The sequence below is a fragment of the Cynocephalus volans genome, chromosome 2 (assembly GCF_027409185.1).
Source record: "Cynocephalus volans isolate mCynVol1 chromosome 2, mCynVol1.pri, whole genome shotgun sequence".
Taxonomy (NCBI): domain Eukaryota; kingdom Metazoa; phylum Chordata; class Mammalia; order Dermoptera; family Cynocephalidae; genus Cynocephalus; species Cynocephalus volans.
This window is the reverse complement of record NC_084461.1, coordinates 108,755,415-108,769,938: the sequence shown is the minus strand read 5'-3', so window position 1 is coordinate 108,769,938 and position 14,524 is coordinate 108,755,415.

The window sequence follows — 14,524 nt, the reverse complement described above, 5'->3', positions numbered from 1 at the left end:
ATAAAACAGAAAGCAGAGTAGCTAGCTTTAGAAACACGTTTAGCATAGAGATTCTAGGGGTTAGATGCTATAAAATAAGAGAAATTAAAAAGTATTTCACTAAACGGCACCAAGTCCACTATTTATATAATCTTACTTAAAATATATATTACCTATTTTAATTATAAAATAGAGAATATAAGTGCATTATAATTGTAAGGGAACAGACTAATGTAATATATTAGAGTGCAATAATCATTGGATACTCCATCTCAACCTTATTAGTGATGCAAAATCATATTTTCATGATGATTTTAACAGACTCCTGTCAACGAAAACTTTTCTTTCTCCCTTTTCTGACAAAGTCTCATATCTGCTTCCTACATAGATTGGAAAACACTCTTTTTCATTAAGCTCCAATAATAAAACCAACCAGCAAACAATTAATTATTGAGTACTAACTATTTGTAAAGCCCTGTACTAGTCTCCATGAGATGCCAACATGTTTTTGAATAACCTCAGGGCCTCCGATGGAAGGACACAAGGGAAAGTCCATCTCAGCCTTGTTCAGTGGATCCTTGTCACCTGAGCACTTAAGCCTCCCAGCAGACTCTAGGTGGCAAAGATAAACAAGAGTCATTATAAGAGGAACAGAAGCTTAAGAAGGAACTTAAATTTCCTTAAATAAAATTTGACCCAATGCAAACATTTCTCTCTACTTAATACTAACATCTATCTCACATACCATGCTAACATGTTTGTAGGTCATTCTTTCACTGGATCTTTACAAGATCCCACAATACAGTGCAAATCAAGTGCCTATCAATTGCAAACTGAACTGTCAAGTTTTGCAAAAAATGAGGGATATAATGATGTCAGTGAAGGCAATGTTAAAAACCGTTCAGTTCACATCTAAAGCTGTTAACAAATAAGGATTTTCTAGAATAGGACCAGTTAACAGAAGAAAAGGAGATAAACAGCTATACATATTTAATCCTGTTTAGGTTTGCTGAGATTCTTGAATATGAGAGGTCATGATTTTAACCAAATTAGGAAAAATTTCAGTCACTATTCTTTCAATAGTTTTTAAGCCCCATTCTATCTTCTTACCTTCTTGAACTCCAGTTACAGGCATATTAAACCTTTTTGTTTTGTCCCACAGTTTCCTAAGGCTTTACTTATTATCTTTAAATCTTTTTTCCTTGTGTTCTGCAGGTTGGACTCTATCTATTGCTCTGTCTTCAAGTTCACTGACTCTTTAATCTGTTATCTCCTTTCTGCTATTAAGCCATCCAATATTTTTTTATTTTAGATATAATATTTTTCAGTTATGGAATTTCCATTTGGTTCTATTTATAGTTTATATTTCTTTCATGAGATTGTCTACCTTTTCATTTATTGCAAACATATTTGTTTTTACATTCTTGAGTATAGTTTCAATAGCCATGCTAAAATTCTTGTCTGCTAACATTAAACCTGGGCCATTGTGGGTTTAGTTTCCATCAATTGACTTTTTTTAGGAATGAGTCAAATTTTTATGTTTCTTAATATGTTGAATAATTTTAGATTCTATCTTGGACATTGTGCGTGTTAAATTGTGGAGACTCTTCTGTTACTCTGAAGATAAAGACTATTGCATTTGTTTGTTTGCTTGCTCGTTTGTTTTAATAGACAATTAACTAGGTGTATTCAAACTTCAAATTCTGTCTTTTGTGTGATAGTTCAGATTTCATTTCATTTATTTTTACCCTTAGCTGGAACCTGTTCTCCCATGTGTAGTTCAGGGGTCACCTAGAGATTTCGTCAGAGATTATGCATACAATTTGGGCTGCTTCTCTACAATTTCCGCCCTGTAGAGTCCCTGAAGTCTATCACATCTGGTAATTCGGGGCAGAAACAGTACAGGTTTTAAATTTGAATTTTTCTATACCACATACCAACTGCTGCCCTTCCTCAGGCTTAAAGCCATGAAAATGGGTAAGTTATTTTCCAAGTGCTGACTACCCTGTGATGTCTTCCTGCTTTTGCTCACATTTCAGTGCCAGAATTTATTGTTATTATCTATGGGTAGGGCAGGTCTAGTCTAATAGCAGCTAGTTCAGCCATATCGAAAAAAGAACTCAAGGATTTATGTTCCAAATAAAAAGGCTAAAATTAAATGTCGAAAAGTTAAAATGATAACTCCCTCTAATTATTTTACAAAACTGACTTATTTTATGAGTATCCTGCAAAACCAAAATGGAAAATTCATATCTTTCCATTATATAATTTTATCAGAAACTTTGCTCCAAAAAATATCAATTCCTTCTTTGATTTATACATACTTTCAATTATAACCTAAATTTGCTAAAAATAAAATTATTTTTAGATGTTTTTGTTTTAATTTTTTAAAAAGTAAGACCTATCAAACCTATCAAACTTTTAAAAAGTCACTATTTACCATCAAATTATGGTTTATATTTTATTTGAATTCTTTATAAGTGCCTTTTTTTCCAGCATCGATTATCCTCAGATAAGGAGGACTTCCTGTACTGTTAGGTCCGTCTGATACACACAAGCTTTGCAATTCATGAAGGCAATTGGGAACACTCTGAACCTCAGAACAGTAGTATTTTAGACTTGGGGCATATTCACAACCCACACTTTCATCTATTCCCTGAGTCTTGGCTCTCTCTTTTGATTAGAATCCTTCTCCTGTGCCAAAAGCTCATATTAGGTCTCTTCTGTCTCTCACAAGCTTTGACTTTGTTATGTCCTCTCTGGTCTTCCCTCCTGTCCAGCATCTACAGCCGTGATGTTCTAGGCAGCTTCTGATATGACACCCAGAGATCCCTGCCTCCTGCTATCCATGCCCTTGTGTAATTTCCTCCTCTGAGTGTGGGCTGTACCTAGTGACTTACTTCTAATGAACACAATATTACAAAATGTGGGGATGTCATTTCCATGATTAGGTTACAAATTATTGTGACTTTGTCTTGCTCGCAGACTCTCTTCATTTTCTTCTCAGCTTACACAGTTTGATGAAGTAAGCTGCTGTTTAAGGCAGAATTGGTCAAAAGTTAAGTAAAAGTGTAACTATAAAATGTAGTAACAGGGCAGGCACTGGCAATCTTAGTGGGAGCAGTTTGGTAGAATGGAGTGGGAGGAAGCAATGACCCAATTTAAAAATGAGCAAAGGACTTGAATAGACATTTCTCTAAATGTGTGTGTGTGTGTGTGGCCAATAAGCACATGAAAAGATGTTCAATATCATTAGCTATCAGGGAAATGCAAACCAAAACTACAATGAGATACTGCTTCACACCCACTAGGATGTCTATAATTTTTTAAATTATGTTAAAAATGGAAAATAACAAGTATTGGCAAGGACATGGACAAATTGGAACCCTCATATATTGCTAATGGGAATGCAAAATAGTGTCATCACTTGGAAAGTATGGCGGTTCCATAAATTATTAAAAATAGAGTTACTATTTATTTAAAAAGTTACCATAGCCCAGCAATTCTACTCTTAAAGAATTCAGAACATAGGTTCACACAAAAACTTATACACAAATGCTAATAGCACCACTATTCATAACAGCCAAAGGATGGAAACAACCTAAATGTCCCTCAGCAGATAAATGGATAAACAAAATATGGTAGATCTGTAAAATGGAATGTTATTCAGCCATAGAAAATATTAAGTACGAATGCATGTTACAACGTGGATGAACCTTGAAAACGTACTCATTGAAAGAAGCCAGTTTCAAATGCCACATGTTGTATGATTCCATTTTATATAAAATGTCCAGAATAGAAAAATCAATAGAGACTGAAAGATTAGTGGTCGGCTGGGGCTGGGATATAGGGGGAAATGGAGAACGACTGCTTAATCAGTACAGGGCTTCTTTTCAGGGTGATAAAAAATGTTCTGGAATTAGATAGTAGTGTTAGTTGTACAACATTGTAAATGTATTTAATGCCATGGAATTGTACATGTTAAAATGGTTAAAATGATGAATTTTTGTTATGTGAATTTGATCTCAACAAGAGATAGATAATGATAGTGTGTGAGAAGTTGGATAGTGCCTAATTATATATCTGTGCTCCAAGATAGAGAAAACCTACAAGATTTTGCCAGTTCTAAGGATTTTTAAAAATTGGACAACAATATTATTGCAATGATAAAATGCTTAGGAGGGAGAACCCTTTTAGACTAGCAATTGAAAAGTGTGGCTGATCTGCATTCATATTCATATATTATTTTTGCCCCTAAAAGTATTATCTCTATTCAGAATCACACACATTTTATTTACTGTAAAAATATCGTGAAAGCACGAAAGAAGGAAAGAGGTAAATAGAATGTGATTTCCCTCCTAGAGGAGGAAATTTCCTGTATTCATTGATAAATAGACATATGTGAAATGGAAATTTATTCATTTGTGCCTAAACCATCATAATAGACTCAGACCTTAGCTGGCTAAAACATAAAATTTGTTTTGTGCTAAAATAAAATAAAATTTAAATTTATATTTTTAACCAGTAATAAGTATACAACAAAGGAATCTGAAATCATTGTCCTTTCTATTTAATTATTTTTTAATTTTTTCATTAACAAAATCAGCAAGAAGCAATGGAATTTTATGTATTTCTCTTATTTTCATTTTTGTTAAATTTGGGAAAACTTTATCCTGTGTGTACAATCCTCATTATGTAAGTAGATAAAAATTGCAATTTATGTTCTATACATATTTGAAAGAGAAATGTTGAGTTGCATTACCACTAAATTTTTAGATTTCGAGCTAACTAGATTTCCACATCTATACCCAAAACAGTAGGATGATTAATATGGAATGTTCATCATATGTCAACTAGATGCATAATGCATCTTATTTTAACAAGGACTCTTTAAAAGAACAATTTGCTTATGGAACTTTTTATTTAAAAAGATTTCTTTCATTTTAACACAAGTTGAAAATTCCATCATTTTATGTCAGTAGCTTTATATATTGCCTAAAGGAAAACTGAAGGCCATAGGTAGCACATAGTATAACAAAATTAAGTTTGAAATAAATTTTCTTGCTCTTGACATTTTTAAGAACCACCCCCAGTGTCCTGACGGTTCCATTTTCTCCCGGATAAATAGCAACTATGGATGGCCTCCTCTCAGACTCACAGCTCAATCCAGCAAAGACACTACAGCTCGTCACATGAACGATTTTCCCACACCCCTCACACACATCATCTCCACAAAGCCTAAATCTGAGCAGGCCCTTTTCCTTTCCACCTTCCTCTTTCTTTGGAATTCCCACTCCTTCCCCGAGGGCTTTCCTTTCCTCCAAATTGTTCTGTCCAGTAGCTTCGAGTTCACCGTCACTGATAGATCCTTCCCTCAGGAAATACAGTCAAACCCCTCCAATCCTAGAAACACAAGCAAAACACCCTCCCTTGATCCGGCCCCCAACTTGCATCCTCTCTCTCTCTCTTTCCCTCCCAGCCAAGCTTGTCAAAGGAGAATCCAAACAATCCAAAGCCTCTGTTTATCTTTTCATTCGCTCACTTCTTAGTTTTAAATTTTCATTTGAAAAGTACTAAAAAAAAAATCTAAAACAAAATTCATTCATAATCTCACCACTTTTTAGGACAAATGATATGTTAATAAATAAAAGTTTCCCCTCTCCATCCATGCTTATCTTTGTCAGGCAGAGCCTAGAAAACCCTGCCAAGGCTTCCCGGCCTCTGGACCAATGGCCTTCCTTCTTTCCTCTGGGATAAAGACAAGCCATCTCCTGAGCAGTGCTGCAACAGAAACTTGCTCTTCTATGTCCCAGAGGTAATTTATACATCTTACGACCAGGAAAGAGAACAAAACATGTAATAGTTTTCAGTCATCCGTCTAGATCATAAGAACTTTTACATGCTTACGTCTTTAGCTATTTCTACTAGAGAACAGAAAAAATATGCTTCTCAGTGTCCTAAATCTGAAAGGAAAAGTTGGACTCATATCACCATTGTTGATGATGCTTGGTACATAAAAAATGGATCTTTGACTAGATTGCTCCATCGAGGTTAGTTACAGACAATCGCAGCTGTTTTCACTCCTCAGACTTTTAAAATAATTTGGGGAACAAAGTCACACCACCAAAGAACTGGGAAACTAGTGTTAATAATATCTAATAATCACTCGTATTGTCTGAAGTAGAAAATAAAAGGATCTTTGTTGAAGAGCCTTTCTGACTGAATCTGTCCCTTGGTGTTCTGAACCTTTCACTCACTGTCATAAAAAGAACCAATTAATTAACTTGGGGCCTGGTCAGGAGAAGAGTTTTAGCCAATAATCCCCCTAAACGTCACACCATCTAACTTCTGACAGTTTTCTGTTTCATCTTGCATTTATACATACTTATCTATCAGTGCTCACAAAACACAAAATGAACAAAAATTGTATTCCAAATGAAGTTAAATGCTATAGCGTTTTCCATGACAATCCTGGCCCCCAAAACAGAGCAGGTGGAGGCTGGGCCTGGGAGGTCAAGCAGTGGTCATGTTACCATTGACTTAGGCCCTGGAATATTACATATGGACAATATTATAGCTCTTTCAAGAACCTTGGCTGGGAGGAAAGGAGAGAGATGGAGGAATAACTGGATGGGGGAGCAGGATGAAGGGAGGGTGTTTTGCCTGTGTTTTTAGAATTGGTGGGGCTTGGCTGTGTTTGTTTACTGAGGGAAGAATCTATAAGGAGACTGGGCAGGCGTTGGCCCAGGTCTGAGGAGCAATGCTGATCTGGAGCTAAAACAATGACTAGTAAGATAGTTCAGCAGACTCAGTAAAGCAAGTCTCCCAAATCCACTGTTTCATTTGATCAACACATCCTGTGAAGATGCCAAAGGCTTAGAGGACCATCTTTACAGAATCTGTGGGTTAGTTATCTTTAAAGAAGAGTTCCCTTATAGAGATAAAATTGAGGACCAGAAAGATTTAGTGATACAGCTAGTTAGTAGCTCACCTTAGAGGGATCCAGTTTTTCTCTGAGGCCACTGTGACACAGCAGAGGTAGAAGAGGAGAAAAGGAGAAAGGAGAGGGGGACCATTTGACACCTACTTCATCAGTGGAATCATGACCATATCTCTCAGCAGTCTTCAGTTTTCTACAAAACAAATTTAATTTCTGCTCCATCCAGAAGCAGGCAAGAGAGCAATGCCCAGAGTCCAAGGCAGGAGCTGAGGGCAGCCAACCCCTCCACCCAAAAAAAGGCAAGAGAGCAATGCCTGGGGCCCTAGGCAGGAGCCAAGGGAGGAGAAAGAAAAAGGCATTGAAAATCTATTCAAAGAAATAACAACAGAAAACTTCCCAGGTATCAGGAGAGACACAGACCTTCAGATCCAGGAGGCTCAAAGATCCCCAAACAGATTCAACCCCAAAAGATCCTCTCCAAGACATATTATACTCAAACTAGCAAAGCTCAAAGACAAAGAGAGAATCTTAAAAGAAGCAAGAGAAAAGCATCAAGTAAACGGTAAGGGAGCCCCTATCAGACTAACAGCAGACTTCTCAACTAAAACTCTACAGGCCAGGAGAAAATGGGATGATATGTTCAAAATACTGAAAGAAAAAAACTGCCAGCCAAGAATACTGTACCCAGTAAGGCTATCTTTCAGAAATTAGGGGAAAATAGTATATTTTCCAGACAAACAAAAACTGCAGGAGTTCACCACCACACAACCAGCCCTACACGAAATCCTACAGATGCATGATTCCAGAAAGTCTTGCATCTGAAATCTGAAAAATAATAATCAGTACCACAAATACACAAGTGAGAACAAAACCCACTGGTAGAACAATAATACAAATGAGAAAGAGAAAGAAACTAAATCTTACCTTCACAAAAACCATAATGACAGTGTAATAATGCCCCCACTTTATTTCTGATTTTAGTAATTTCAGTTTTCTCTCTTTTTTCTTGGTCAGTCTAGATAAAGGTTTGCAAATTTCATTATCTTTTTAAAGAATCAACTTTTGGTTTTGCGTATATTCTCCATTATTATTTAATTCCCTATTTCATATATTTCTGTTGTAATCTTTGTTATTTCCTACTTGTATTTGCTTTTGGTTTAGTTTGCTCTTCTTTTTCTATTTTCTTAAGGTAGGAGTTTACATTGCTGATTTGAGATTTTTATTATTTTTAATATAGGTGTTTACAAGTACAGATTTTCCTCTAAGCACTGCATGAGCCATGCATCCTATAAATTTTGATATGTTGTGCTTTGATTTTTATCTCAAAGAACTCAGTCTTTTTTAAAGTATTAAGACTTATTTTGTGGCCAAAAAAAAAAACCCTACATTTTACATTTTATAATGATGAATATGCCACCTATACTGATTGGATCATCACATATTGTATACAAACACTGATAGTCAACTCTGTACCCCACAAATATGTATAATCAATTATGTTTCAATAAAAAAAATTTAAATAGAAAAAAATTTTAATATCCCCATTGATTTGTTGCTTGCCACAAATATCTTACTTGAAAAGATTTGAATTACTACACACATTACCACAGTTTCATGCTGACTAAATGTGCAATCAGCATTTCCACCACATCATCTTTTCCTTGGCAGGTCCACTCCCCTATACCTAAGTAATAATAGCCAATAACAGCTACCATTCACTGGGTAGTTACTGTGAACCAGGAACTTTGCTACAATTAACTTATCTTATCACATTTTCCTCACCAAAACTCCATGAGTTTCATGAACTTCCTTACTGAAATGAGGAAACAGAGACTTGAGGTAAGTAAATTGCCCAAGGTCACATGGTCAGCAAGTGTCATAACCTTAATTTATCAGCACCACACTCTCCCGAGGGAGCCACGGGCCGGCCCCTCATAACCTTAATTTAAACACAGGTTTATTCACCTGCAGAGTTCAAATCCTCAACTGCAGCTCCCTATGTCCTTATAGTCCCAGTGCCCTCCATCCACAGTCATCAGCTCCTCACTGCCACCTCTCCTTCATTGTCCCATATTAGCTGAGACTCACACACCCAAAACCACTGATAATAATTTCTTTCTGTGAAAGACCTAACTCAGAGCTATTCCTTTTTTTTTTTTTGCCAGATTTATACTATTTTATTTTTTCAAATGTATTTATTTTAAATTGACAGATAAAATTGTGTATTTATCATATACAACATGGTGTTTTAAAGTATATATAAACATTGAGGAATGACTAAATCCAGGTAAATAAAATATGCATTACCTCACATAGTGATTATTTTTGTGGAGAGAACATTTAACATGGACTCTCTTAGCATTTTCCAAGAACACAATATATTGTCATTAACTATAGTCATCACGCTGTGCAATAGATCTCATGAACTTACTCCTGCTATCTAACTGTAATTATGTATCCTTTAACAAACATTTCTCCAATCCCCAGCTCCAAACCACCCCAGCCCTGGTAACCACCATTCTATTCTCTATTTCTATGAGATCAACATTTCAGATTCCATGTACGAGTGAAATCACGTAGTATTTGTCTTTCTGTGCCTGGTTTATTTCACTTAACATGATGTCATCCAGGTTTATCCATGTTATCACAAATGGGCAGGATTTTCTTCTTTTTTATGGCTGGATAGTATTCTATTGTGTACATATACCACATTTTCTTTATCCATTTATTCTTTGATGGGCATTTAGGCTGATTCCATATCTTTGCTGTTGTGAAGAAACATGGGAATGTTGCAGTAATCATGGGAGTGCAGATATCTCTTCATCATACTGATTTCATTTCCTTTGGATATATACCCAGAAGTGATTTTGCTGGATTATATAGTAGTTCTATTTTTAATTTTTTTGAGGAACCTCTATACTGTTTTCTATAATGGCTGTACTAATTTACATTCCCACCAACTGTGTGGAAAAGGTTGAAAAGATTCTTCACATCCTTGCCAACATTTGCTATCTTTTGTCTTTTTGATAACTGCCATTGTAACAGATATGAGGGGATATCTCATTGTGGTTTTAATTTGCATTTCCCTGATCATTAGTGATGTTGAGCATTTTCTCACATACCCTTCAGCTATTTGTATGTCTTATTTTGAGAAACTTCTATTCAAGTCTTTTGCCCATTTTTAATTGTTTTTCTTTTTGTTTTTGCTATCAAGTTGAGTTTCTTGTATATTTTGGATATTAAACCCTTACCATATGTATAATTTGCAAATGTTTTCTTCCATTCTCTAGGTTGTCTTCTCACTCTGTTTATTGTGTGCAGAAGCTTTTTAATTTGATGTAATCCCACTTTTATTTTTGCTTTTGTTGCCTGTGCTTTTGGGGTTATATCCAAAAATTAATTGCCCAGACAAATGTCATGGGCATTTCCATTATGTTTTCTTCTAGTAGTTTTGTGGTTTCAGGTATTACATTTAAGTATTTAATCCATTTGGAGTTAATTCTTTGTATATGGTGTGAGATAAGGGCCTAATTTCATTTTTTAGCATGTGGATGTCCAGTTTTTCCAACACCTCCATGGAAGAGACTGTTATTTCTCCATGGTATGCTCTTGGCACCTTTGTCAAAAATCAGTTGGCTATAAATGGATTTATTTCTGGGCTCTCTCTTCTGTTCCATTGATCTATGTGTCTGTTTTTATGCTAGAACCATGCTGTTCTGGTTATTATAGCTTTGTAGTATATTTTGAAGTCAGGTTGTCTGATGCCCCCAGCTTTGCTTTTTTTGCTCAAGGTTGCTTTGGCTATTCCCCGCAAACAAGGACAGTTCAACTTCTTCCTCTTGCTTAATTTATCTGGCTAAGACTTCCAGTACTTCGTTGAATAGAAGTGATGAGAATGGCATCCTTGTCTTGTTCCAGCCAAACCTGTAGAAGAGACAATTCCCCAGATCTTTATTTGTGGAGGTATGATTTTCAGCTGGTTTTACCACTTAAGTAATTTAGGCACTCCACATTACAGTGGAAGAAAAATAGCTCTAATTGCCGAATTTTTGTAATTTGTTGAAAAAAAACCTAATATAAGATATTTAGGGCATCCTGACAATGTCAATACAGAATGCAGGACAAAATACAGTACATGAAAGAAGTGACTGATTTTCTACCCATATGATGTTTAAAAATGAGATTTAATCTCCAGGGCACAATTTAAGATGGCTAGAATATAATCTCATGAGACCTTGGTAAAAGCATAATTGACATGTTGAAGTGATTTTTACAATGAATGAAGATGAGGGAGAAAATAGTAGATAAAAACCACAAGAGTGGTTGTTATATACACCATCAGGTTAGAGATGACCAAATGATTAACTCAAGAAGAGAACTGAGCAGGAAGTTTGAAAATAATACTAAGGAGTCTACACTATTGCACACACAAGAACTATGAATAAGGCTTAGATAAAAATAGAGCATAGTAAATATGACATAGGAGTCATTGACACTGGGTATGATGAGGTTTCTGATTAAAATCTACACATATGAGAAGGATCAGGGAAGTATTCTGGGAGGACATATACCCACAGTGAAATTCAGTACATTCAAGGTAAAATGCACTGTAGAAAATATTTGGCAAACAAGAAAGGAAAAACGGAGATACTACTACAAAAATACATTATAAAATGCCAGGACACATTTTTTTAAAATCAGATTTAAACACACAATCCTTTGCCTGGTAAATGGTGCTCAAAAAGAGCACAAAATACTAAATATAAAATTAGTAATGATAGAGGGCTCCAATTGTCTACTCTCTTACTTTAGTAAAATCAGAGTATCTGACAATTCTTTATGTGACAATATCTAATTTCCCAGGAAATATAAAAAGCAAAAATTGAAGCCAGTACTCTGGAGCACAGAAATGACCAGCAAGAGGAATTCACTAAAGTAGAAGTGTCAGATACCTTGAGAGAATGTGAGCATCTCATCTTAAGGTGCGTGATCCCTAGTCAAGGGAACTCAAGACTCTCTTTCCAGTTCTGTAATCAAAAATGATTCTTAAAAAAAAAAAAAAGGAATAAGCTTGCAAAAAAAGGGGAGAGTCATCTCTTCTGACAATCTCAGCCTCTAAAAGGGTACAAATAAGAGTTGAAATACGTCCATAGCAAATGAACAGAAAAAAATGATTAAAATCTTTAAGTTTCTCTATTAGCTGGGGATTTTTTTTTTTTAAATGCTAAAGCCAACAGAAAAGGGTTTTGTAAACTCTGTGTAGAGCCAGATGTAAGGGAAAGGTTGAGTGACAAAGAGAATGAAAAGTTCAGCTTTTTTTTTCCTCTTATAGTCTTTTTTTAAACAAAAATCATCCTTAGCATGGGAAGGTAAGGGGTAAAATATGGTGAGAAAGAAATAAAACCCATCACAGGTAAAGTTGTTCAAAAAGAATTAAGTCTCCAGAACTGGACACATTTCATACTGAGACACCTTGCAGTTAACACATGGAGCAAGGCAAAAATACTACAGATAGGAAATGGAACTTCTTTTTAAAGGTGGATTATACAGCTACAGATTGGTAAATATTGATTCCAAGTAAGATTAGACTGAATTACTTAAAAGGTAACTGATAAATATTAGAAATAAAAATGCTGATCTTTAGGAATAAACATGGATTCACCAGAAGTCATATCAAACTAAATCCAATTCCTTTTTTTGTAAGGAAAATGAGAATGGCAGGGCAATAAAATAGACTAAATGGTTTATCTGGATTTCAGCAAAACATGATAAATAGTGAATGTTAGTCAAGTAGTGGTAAAGGATCCCCATACATTAGAGAGAACACTTAGACATAGTGTTATCAGTTTAATGGATTGATATTGACCTTAATGTAGTATTACAGTGGCTTGACACAGAGTTTTGTCCTGGCCATCTCCTGTTTGTCATTTTTATCAATAAAGGTATAAAATTAATGATTTTGAATTTATTGCTGTCATTAAAGAAAGACTGATAGAATTATGTTACAAATACTTTTAAACAGATAGGAATAATGACTTCAATCTAAGACAAAGTTTAATAAATACCAGGCTTTACTCTTGTCTCAAAGAGCAGATGCATACACACTGAATGAGAAATCAAGGTGTTGCTCAGTTAAAAATAGTACTGAAAGTAATGGTAAAAGGTACCTTGCATTAAGAGCTATTATGGTATCACTAATCCTCAGAACCACATTGCAAAGTAGCCATCCAAATTGAAGTGAGGAAACTGAAGGTAAGAAGTTAAAGTAACTTGTCACAATTCTCACACGCTAAGTGAAGAAATTTGGATTCATTTTAGTCTGATCCCAAAATTCATGCTCTTTCCAAAACTACATATTGTTTCAACATCTAAGTTCATATGGAAGCCAGACTAACCACATTTGCTTTATTTCAACTCCCATATGTGCTGTGGTTGCATTGACATTTTAATTATTCATACTATTTCAAAATGCTCCTTTCTTTTATAAAGGAAGAAAAGTCAACTTTTGATAAGTGGTTTTATTCAATTAGGTAAAAAATAATTTATCTCAAACATCCAAATCTTTCCAATGTGCTCTAGAACAGAGGCTGGTAAACTCTGGTCTGCAGGCCAAATCTAGCCCACCAATTTTTGTTCAGACCACAAGCTAAAAATAATATTTCCATTTTTAAGTGGTCAAAAGAATATTTCATGACACATAAAAATCATATGAAATTCAAATTCCAGTGTCCATAAATAAAAAATTTTATTGGAACACGGCCATATTCATTCATTTACATTTTGTCTATGGCTGCTTTCATGCTACAAAGGCAGAGTTGAAAAGTTGTGACATAAACCATATGTGGCGCTTTCACTGCTTTGCACTGCTGTACAACACACTACAAATCTCAGTGATGGTTATAACTTGATAGCATTTCAAGTACCACACAATTGTCAGACATTTTATTACTTCTTGTTACTAGTGCATATTCATCATATCAAAAAAAGTTTAAAAAAAAAAAGTAAACTTTGAGAATTGCACTTTTAAGGCACAGTGAAGAGTGTATTATTTTGTTATACAATTACATGGTGAAGCATTGTGTTTATTATGCAATGATACTTTAGCTGTGCTAAAAGAATATATTTCCAGACTAAACATTCATCACAATATTCCCAACTCATAGGAAAGCAACAGTCAGAACAATTAGAAAACTTAAAACATAGTATCTCATCATAGCAGAATTTATTCAAAAAAAAGAGAGAGAGAGAGAGACAGCAGGAGAGAGAATAGAGTACAATTAAAGTAACTTTCTGAGTGGCTCATTTGTTAGCCAAGCAAAGAAAGCTACTTACTGATAGCAAATGAGAGTTAATTATGTTTGATTGCAGTAGCCAGAAAGTGTGTCCAGAGAATATAAGCTTGTTTATGACTACTAGCGTTTCAGCAAGAACAGTTCTTTGAAGACATGAGAACAGTGTGGTAACACCAACTGCCAATTTAAAAACAAGGCAAATGATTTTTTACAAGGCAAGTAGTTCCTTGGTTTTTGTTGAGTCCACAGGTGTTACCAATACTGCCCAGTTGTTGTTTACTTGAGAAGTTGATGCTGAGTTTGCAGTGACTCA